The sequence below is a fragment of the Otolemur garnettii genome, unplaced genomic scaffold, assembly GCF_000181295.1.
Source record: "Otolemur garnettii isolate 467f Iridium unplaced genomic scaffold, OtoGar3 scaffold00025, whole genome shotgun sequence".
Lineage (NCBI taxonomy): Eukaryota > Metazoa > Chordata > Mammalia > Primates > Galagidae > Otolemur > Otolemur garnettii.
Genome location: NW_003852420.1, coordinates 10,999,149 through 11,008,511, shown reverse-complemented (window position 1 = coordinate 11,008,511; position 9,363 = coordinate 10,999,149). Strand labels below are relative to the sequence as shown.

Genomic DNA, 9,363 nt, shown 5'->3' with positions numbered 1-9,363 from the left:
GCACAAATCTCCTTCCTCAGGAACAATGGCGGGTGCCATGCCATGCAAAAAGACACTGAACTGAGACAGGAGTCCTGCCTTACCCGGTGACCTCAAGCCTACAACAAAGATGCCACCACGCTGTGGATGAGCTACTAGTCAAGATTCTTCAGCCCCACGGAGCAAATACCCAATTTGAAGAAGCTCAGGTCAAAAAAGGAGTCTTGTTTGCTGGTGTCACCAACTTCAAGAAGGGCAGAGACACAAACACCACCGACCTTGCCCTCTCCATCCTCGTGTCTGTCTGTGTCACCATCCTCACCATTTCCCAAAAGACCAGACCCAGTATATTGTAGTTGCCACTTCCCATCTTTCCAAGTGAAGACCTTGCTTCCTGCGCTCCAGTCTGGAAAGGCCCAGAAGGAGTTTAATAAAAGCCGGGTCTGGGATTCTCTTCTGGTTTCCAGCACTCTCCTGACTGTTAGATCTGCAGTTTATTTTCCTACTAACTCAGAGGGTCCTTGGTATTCTAATTTATTTTCTGGCCGTTCTTCCCGCAGGTGTGTTGATGAAGTGCCCTTCCCGCTCCGGGAGCAGCCTGTGCCCTTCATAGTCGCTGAGTGCTCTGTGCGATGGTTCTTCATTGCCTCCAATTTTCATTAACAACTCAGTTCATGTCTCATCTTGGGCTGTTTTCCCTCATTACGAGAGATGATGCAGGACACTGCTTCCTAAACACCTACTGACATCTGCCAATTAGGAGGAGGCTTTTTTTGGCCCTGACTGTATCTTCCCAAACCAAAATTATTTGGTTAAGCAAAGCCTGTGCCTGGACTTGCCTGTCAGTTTCGCCACATATTCGGGCCCTCTTCAGTGGCTCCCAGCAGGGCACCATGCGAAATGGACTCTGTAACTAACTACAAATCGAATTAACCATGTTGTCCTCTGCCTATTTGGCCCACATTTTTTATTTACCCTTTTTGTTTCTCACTGATCTCTGCTCTTTGGAATTTGGCAGTCAGACTCTGAAAGGCATTTGTCCCTCTGAGATTATAAAATAATTCTCTCTTGTTTACAGCACTTTGATAAAGTTCCTTTTCACGTTACTTTTTAGATTAAGGCTGATCTATCTGGGATTTATTTTGCTTTAAGATGGAAAGTATAGCCCCAATTTCACTTTTCCCTGGGTCACCCCCTAATTTTCCAAATTCCCTATTTAAACAATCCTTAGGTTTTTCCTTATTAATTTCTTTTAATTTCAGAATATTACAGGGGCACACCTGTTTTGGTTTCATAGTTTGTTTTGTACATTTCAGGTCAAAGTGATAAGTGCGCCTTTCACCCTGAGCGTTATACCCATCAGGTGGGAATTAACCCACCCCTCCCCCTCCCTACTAGACTCCCATTGAGTTTCACTCCTGTATGTGCTAAGTGTTGACAAACTACTTCCAATTTAGTGCTGAGTGCATCTGGTGCTTGTCTTTTCATTCTTGAAAGAAGAAGAATGGTCTCTAGGTCCATCCAGGTTATCAAAACATACTAGATCACCATTTTTTTTTTTTTTTGGCCAGGGATGAGTTTGAACTCACCACCTCTGGCATATGGGGCTGGCCCTACTCCTTGAGCCACAGGTGTCACCCTAGATCACCAATTTTATTGCTGAGTAGTATTCCAGGGTATTCGAAGCCCCTTGTTTATTATATAGTAGATTTCCATGTGCCTTGGGGGCTGTTTCTTAGCTTTCTTTTTCCACTGATCTCCATAATCTGTTTCAATCATCATAATTTTGTCATTTATTTGAATGTTTGGTAACATTGTTCTCTCTCTTCATTCTCTCTACCAGAAATTGCCCAGCTGTCTTTTAATACACAAATAATGTTTGTATATATTTGTGGCGTACAATGTGATGCTTTGATAGAGAAATACATTATGGAATCAAGCTAATCAACCAACATAACAATCACTTCACATACTTACCATTTTTCTGTGGTGAGAACATTTGAAATTTACTCTCTTAGCAATTTTGAAATATAAAATGCGTTGTTATTTTTTTCTTTTTTTTTTTTAATTTCAGGTTAATGTGAGGGTGCAAACAACCAGGTCAAAATATTTGAATTCATTAGGTAGAGTCCCTCTTGTAGTAGAATATACATTATCAACTATAGTCACCATTAAACTATTCTTGAAAGTCTATTTTTTCACATAAACTTTATAATCAACGAATCTAGTTCCTCCAAGGAAACCGTATTCATATTTTTATTAGTCAAATTGATTTCAGAAGATTTTAATGATACTGAGTTTTCCTGTCCAAGAGGACGGCCTGTCTTTCCATTTGTCCGAATCTCTGACCTGTCAGAAACGTCTGGAAGACTCATTCAAACAGCTTTTTCACATTAAATTTAATCCTATATCTTCCACGCTTTTTAGCGGCACGGTAAATAGGACTTCTTCCTCCACTATTTCTTATAACCAATTGCCAGTTGGAGTTGTTTTATTCTGTACGTTAATTTTGTGCCTGCAACATCAGTGGCTATCTTGCTCTCTGTAATATTTCTTCATGTGATTTTCTTGGGTTTTCTGGGTGGCTATTGAGATTTGCTTTTTCCTCTCTGATTTTGAAATTCCTAAATCATCGACGGACCGCCGGCTGCCTGGAAGGTTAAATTGATTATCTACCCCAGTACAGCATCTTACAGGAAGAGTATAGTATTTCCTAAAGGAGTTTGAGCATAACAAGAAGGTATCATTGACTCTGAATGAAATTTAAACCTGTCCCCTGAACAGCTACAGGATTTGGAAACTGAATCAATGTTATCAGATGAGTTAGAATCCAAACCAGAGCTCCTGGTACAGTTTGTTCAGAATACATCCATCCCGTGGGGACAGGGGCTAGTAGAATCAGAAGCAAAAGTCATTACTTGTTTATGTCCCTCCTTTCGATGACTGAAGCCTCAGAATGCAGTCAGCTCATGTTACCAGATGAAGCTCCAAATCACACTAACTTGTCCAAGGAGGTCCCCTCCTCAGCTGTTTTGAGAAGCCTTCAGGTGAATATGGGCCCAGGTGGAAAGGAGACGAGGGCCCAGGCTGTCCAGGAGTGCACAGAGTTTTTGTGGAATCCCCAGTCTTCTAGCTTGTTGCAAGATCTACAGCCAAGTGATAGCACTTCAGCACTTTTTTTCTTTTTTTTATTCTTCTTAACTTGCCAAGAGCAGGTCTGGGCTCTTCAACCGAGCACTTAGTTTTTGTCTAGGATGAAGCAGAAGATTCAAGGAACGATTTCCTCTCTAGTGAAAGTACAGACGGTAGCATACCGTGGTTCCTTCAGGTTCAGGAGTTGGCTCATGACAGTTTAATTGCTGCTACTCGTGCACAATTGGCAAAGAGTGCCAAACCCAGCTGCGGTGGAGAGGAGCTTTTCCTTTGTGAAGTCCAAGCATGTGGCTGTTCCTTTGCTGAGTATTCTAGCCTTCAAAAACATCTGGTAGTTCACTCAGGAGAGGAGCCTCATCAGTGCCGCGTGTGGGAAGACCTTCTCTCAGAGTGGGAGCAGTAATGTGCACAGGAGAAAGCATCCCTTGCAGCTGGGCGCAGTGGGGAGTCAAGAGCAGGAACAAACTGCTGAGCCACTCATGGGCAGTAGTTTGCTTGAAGAGGCTTCAGTTCCCAATAAAAACCTGGTGTCTATGAATTCCCAGCCCAGCCATGGTAGAGAGTCCTTGAATCTACCAAATACCAACTCTCTCCTGGGAGTTGATGATGAGGCACTTGCTGAAGGTTCCCCACGTCCCTTGTCTTCAGTGCCTGATGTGACACATCACTTGGTGACCCTGCAGTCAGGGAGGCAGTCCTATGAAGTTTCTGCCTTAACTGCAGTAAATCCACAGGGGTTACTAAACCAAGGAGATTTAACTGAAGGACCGACATGAGCACGGGTGCTGACTCCCGGGAGAGCAGCTCTATCTGATTGGAGAGTGCGTATAGTGGGAACAGGAGGCTGTAGCTCATGATCTGCCAGAACCAAACGAATCTGTGAAGGACACAACTCCACTTGTGCCTCTGTTCATCTTCCCTGGCAGAGAAGATGGATGTAGGAGAGCTTCTCCTCTAACTGCCATCGGATCCAGAAAAGGAAGGAGGCAGGGACTGTGGGCTGGGTGGCTGTACCTGCCTCTCTTCCCACTGCAACATTCTGGGATAAACTCCCAAGTGAGTTTGATTCGCGTATTGGCTGAAGCTTCTCGTTGACTGCTGACAGGAGGTTTCCCTTTGAAGCGTTTTCTTCCCAGGCTCAGTGGTCTTTTCACATGGATAAACTAAGTCCTGCACCAACCACAAAACTTCACCGGGAAGTTGAGCTTTCAAGATGCCTTGTTGCTTTGAAGAAGGGAGTGATGTCAGTTCTGTGGCAACATCCTCCCTTTAGCAACCTGAATAAGAGACTTTCTGCCACTGGGCTGCAAAAAATAAATTACTTGAATCTCTCCTTGAAAAAAAAAATTCCTAAATCATCTTTTTGGTTAATTGCATCGACCTCTAGAATATTCAATAATACGATGCTAACAGATGGCTTATCTCCTCTCTAACCTAAATGAGGATGCCTATGTTTCCCTATTAAGCAATGAAGCTCATGTCTGGGTGGAGATGGATGGATGCTGTCCTGTTAAGGATGTGTCCAGCTGTCCCTTTTAATTCATTATTAGGTAGCATATTAATACTTGGTTTAAAACACATACTTTCTATTTGATTAAGAAAGTACTCATCACACTGTTTTATCACAACATTAGATTTGAGACTAAGCATCCCTTAGTTTAATTGCAGCTTCAGTACCCAGCAGCCTCATAATCTCTTTGAGCCTCCAGTGAAATGTGATAATACCCCCAGAATAGAATACGATGAGACTAATTGAGACTAAATAGAAAGAACCAGCAATAATAAATACTCAATACTCATAATAAATACTGGAAGGTTCACTTGACACTGGTAATTTGAGACTAGCATGGGCAACACAACAAGACCCATCTCAAAAAAAAATCACATCTTACAAGGGGTACATGTGAATTTTTCTAAATCTAGAATCTAAATGTCTTAACACAATAACTAAGAAAATGCCATGAAGGCTATGTTAACCAGTGTGATGAAAATATTTCAGATTGTATATAGAACCAGCACACTGTACCCCATGACTGCATTAATGTACACAGCTATGATTTAATAAAAAAATCAAATTAAAAAAATTCTTAATAAGTATTAATTCTTTTGATTCTCATCAACAGTGCAAGCCTTTCTGAATTTCCTTCTTAATGTGCTCATGGTGATAATTTTCCTTGAACTCAAAGTATAAACTCTATTTGGTTAAAGCCAATTATGCAAATATCACATATAACTATAAATACAATCAATAAAGTATAATTTTACTTACATTTTTGCAAATTGTGAGATTTGAAGATTGGCCCAGTACTTTGGCCTCACCTATATTAGATTTTTAAATTTAACACATGCTTGTATCACAACATTTTTTCTGTATTTTTGATACACTTACAGGGTTAATGGGGCTGGAAGGGTATTTCTCACCTGTGGCAAAATCTTGAATTCCTGACTGCCTTAGGACTATATCGACTCTGCACTGCACTTTCTCAGCACTAGGGGGCAGCATTGTAAAAGAAACCTGGTAAGGCTTCTCTGGGCCACGGAATGTTACTCTGATTAGAGTCTGAGTTAAAACACTTTTGGAGTTCAGTCCTTTACCATTCCAGTCTTTTTCAGAGGCCTCTTGATAAAATTGTGAGTGTATGAAAAGCACTCAGTAAATGGTATATTAAGCATGACCAATTCCCTCACCTCCTTCATGTCTTGACACAAATGTCCCTGACCACCCTGTAAACTGCAGCCTGCCCGCTGGTGTCACAATTTCTAATTTCTTTTCCTTCCTTTCTTCTTTTTTTGAGAAAGGATCTTGCTCTGTTGCCCAGGCTGAAGTGCAGCAGGCCAATCACTGCAGCCTGGCCCTGCTGGCCTCAAGTGATCCTCCTGCCTTGGCCTCCCAAAGTGCTAGGATTATTAGGTGTGCACCAGTCATACCTACTTCTTTTCCATAGCTTTTATCAAGTTCTAACATTTTAGATAAGTTACTTAATTATTATGAGTTGTCAGGTCTCCCCCATGATCCTCCTGGACTGTAAGCCCTACAGGGCATTCACTGTCTGCTTTGTTCAGTGATGTATCCCATGTGCCTAGAACGATGTCTGGCACAGAGCAGGTGCCCAACGAATCCTTGTTGGCAGAATGACTGTGCAGTGCTGGTCCTGAAGGGGGCAGGAACGTCTGTCAGATGGCAGCAGGAAAGAGGGTCTGGGGATGATGAGGGTGGGGGGTCGGAGGTAGACACAGCAGTGCTAGTGGCAATGGCTGAGGTGGGGGTGGGGGACATGGGGGAGGTGGGTGACAGAGTTGAGACAATAATAAAGCAGCAGTGGTTGTGATGCTTACTGTGATAAGGCTGGTTAGGGTCCTCTGGGAATTCGAAAACCAAACCTGAGGCTGGATGGGGATTTCTAGAGATTTTGAGGCCCTTGGGCACAGGCACTCAGTCCCTGTGCTGAGGTGGAGAGAACTGGTCGCTCATTCAGATGCGCACACAAGTCTGTACACCTGGCCCTGCGCAAAGGGTATCGTGCAAGGGAGTGAGGGAGCAGCAGCCAGGAGGGCTCACCCAGCCGCCTCCCCATTCACCACACAGGCTTGTAGCATCTTTGAAAGGATTCCCTGCCTCCACATTTCAGGCTCTAAGAAGAAATGCCTGGTGAAGAGGGGCAGGTCGGCCCACTCCTGACATGTGAAGGTTGCAAGGGGAGAGGACGAGGGAGGAGCTGCTGCCACACATGTAAATATTTAAAGCCATAAATCCCGTCTGCGATAACCAGAATGTTATCACAGCTCAATTCACAGTCACCAAGATGGGGAAACAACCCAGGAACGGATTAATGAACTGTGGCATATGTACACCATGGAATACTATTCAGCCATAAAAAGGTAGAAACTTTACATCTTTTGTACTAACCTGGATGGAGTTGAAGAACTTTCTCTTTAGTAAAGTATTGCAAGAATGGAAAAGCAAGTGTCCGATGTACTCAGTACCAATCTGAAGCCAGAAGATGAACAACTACACGAACTACGTGCCCACAGGAGAGAAAAACACAATTAAATTCAAGCGGGAAGCGGGGGGAGGCGGGGGGCGGTTTGGGGGGCGGTTTGGTGTGCTCTCACAATGCAGGGTACACGGCACACCTCCTGGTGAAGGGCTCAACTACGACTTGGACTTTACCTAAGAAACTCAAACAGTGTAACCTCATCGTTTGTACACTCACGTTAATCTAAAATTTAAAAAACAAAAGATAAGTCCAGCTAAGACTATTAAATAGAAATATCTGTCCTCCTTTATTAACAAATGCACCAGTCCTGTAAGGCTGGCTGGACCCCCAGAGCTCTACCCCAGGACATGGTCAGGGAAAAGCCCCTGCCTGTCCCTTTTCCTCCTCTCGCCTCCCAAGGGCATCATAACACACAGACGCCCCACTCTGCACCCCCGAGCTCTACATGGACCCTCCACAAAATGCTGGCCTTTGGCCCTCTCTGGGCAAGGGTTGTGCCTGAGGGCAGTACAGCCCCCCTTGGGAGGACAGGTCCTGGGGACAGCCACTGTTGGCTGGGAGAGTGCATTTTGGGCTTTGGGGCTGGTAATTCCAGCATGCCAGGTACTCAAACTATGCACCTCAAAACACACAGGGTTTGTGCAGTCTGGAGTCCGTATCTCCCTTTGCTTTTTCTCAACATCTCCAGTCCCCGGAGCGGGAGCAGCTGGAAGCGAGTCAGTCTCAAGGCCTGAAGGCGTGAACTTCTTGTCTTTATTATCAAGCCCTCTCATTCTTCCAGGTAAGCATCGCTGAGCGAGGGAGGGCTGAGGACAGGGTGCTCCTTGGGCATCCCTTCAAAATGCAACATACATTATGGTCACCCCGCCCTGCAGCGCCAGCTCTCCCAGGGCCATGGCCAGTGTTCATTGTTGTCCGGTTGCTCTTTCTGTCTATTTCAGCCATGCAAGGCGAGCGTATCTCAGGACTCAGTCCCTGAGATAAATGTGGAATGGACACCTTATCTCTGCCTCACTCCCTCCTCTGCCACCCCCCGGGAACAGGCTCCCACTGGGGACAATCGATCACTTGACTGTTTGGCAGATTGCAAGTACCCCTCTGCCTGCACCATTGACACACACTGTCCCGAGCACAGTGCAAGCTGCTCCACTTGACTGAACACGGAAGTTGCCCATCACAGGGCCAGCAGCCCAAAAAATTGTAATAAACCACATCTATGTCCAAGGATCACCGGGGAGGCTGCAGCCTTCCTTCTGCCAAGTTCTGTTCTCCAAAGACTCATCTAATTCAGTCAGCTATTGCTAAGCCTGGACTCTTAATTTCTGAGTAATGGCTGCTGTAGCGTCTGTACTCCCAGCTCAGAGCTTCTCAAACTTCAACAAAAGGATCACCTGGATTCCTGGGCTCTGCTCCTAGAGATTCAGATGCAAGAGGCTGGGGCAAGACACATGAATCCCCACTTCCAACGAGCTCCCAGGTAACGTCTAGACAGCTGGTCCTTCACCCACGTTTGAGCAACAAGGTACTAGGAGAGAACGGAGTGGGACGGCCACACTGGCTGAGCCCGTACTGTGTGTCAGATGTGATCATTATGAGGACCCACATCACAGGCTAGGTGTGGGAAGGGTGAAATGACTTGCCCCAAGTTCTAAAGCTAGAAAGTGTTGGAACTGGAGTCAAACCCCATCTCCCTGTTCCACCAACCACAGCCACCACCCCTGGTCAGCAGGGATGGCCTGGCCCCTCTGAAGTGTTTACAGTGATCACCTCACCCCAGGGGACTTTCTTCCTACACCTTCCCCCCACCAGTACAACCTGCTGCCAAGATGACATTTTCTCTTTTCCCAGTTGTGGTTAAAACATGCATAATATAAATGTTACCATTGTAGCCATTTTTAAGTATACAGTTCAATGGCATTGAGTACATTCAGATTGTGTACCCATCAGCACCAAAGATCCCAGAACTTTTCATCCTCCCAAAGTAAAACTCTATCCCCATTAAACACTAACTTCCCAGCCCCGCCTTCCCAGCCCCTGGCAACCACCTGTTCTGCTTTCTGTCTCTCTGAATTTGACTACCCTGAGTGCTGCGGATAACTGGAATCGTACAGTATGTGTTCTTTTGTGACTGGCTTATTTCACTTAGCTTAAGGTCTTCAAGGGCACCCATATCATAGCAGGAGTCAGAACTTCCCTCCTGCCAGGCATGGTGGCTATACCTGTAATCTTAGCA

General features: G+C 45.0%; 1 pseudogene; it reads left to right on the top strand.

Moving 5' to 3' along the window:
• The first annotated feature begins 2,745 nt into the window (after positions 1 to 2,745).
• On the top strand, positions 2,746 to 7,872 carry LOC100959959 (annotated as a pseudogene).
• The last annotated feature ends 1,491 nt before the right edge of the window (positions 7,873 to 9,363 follow it).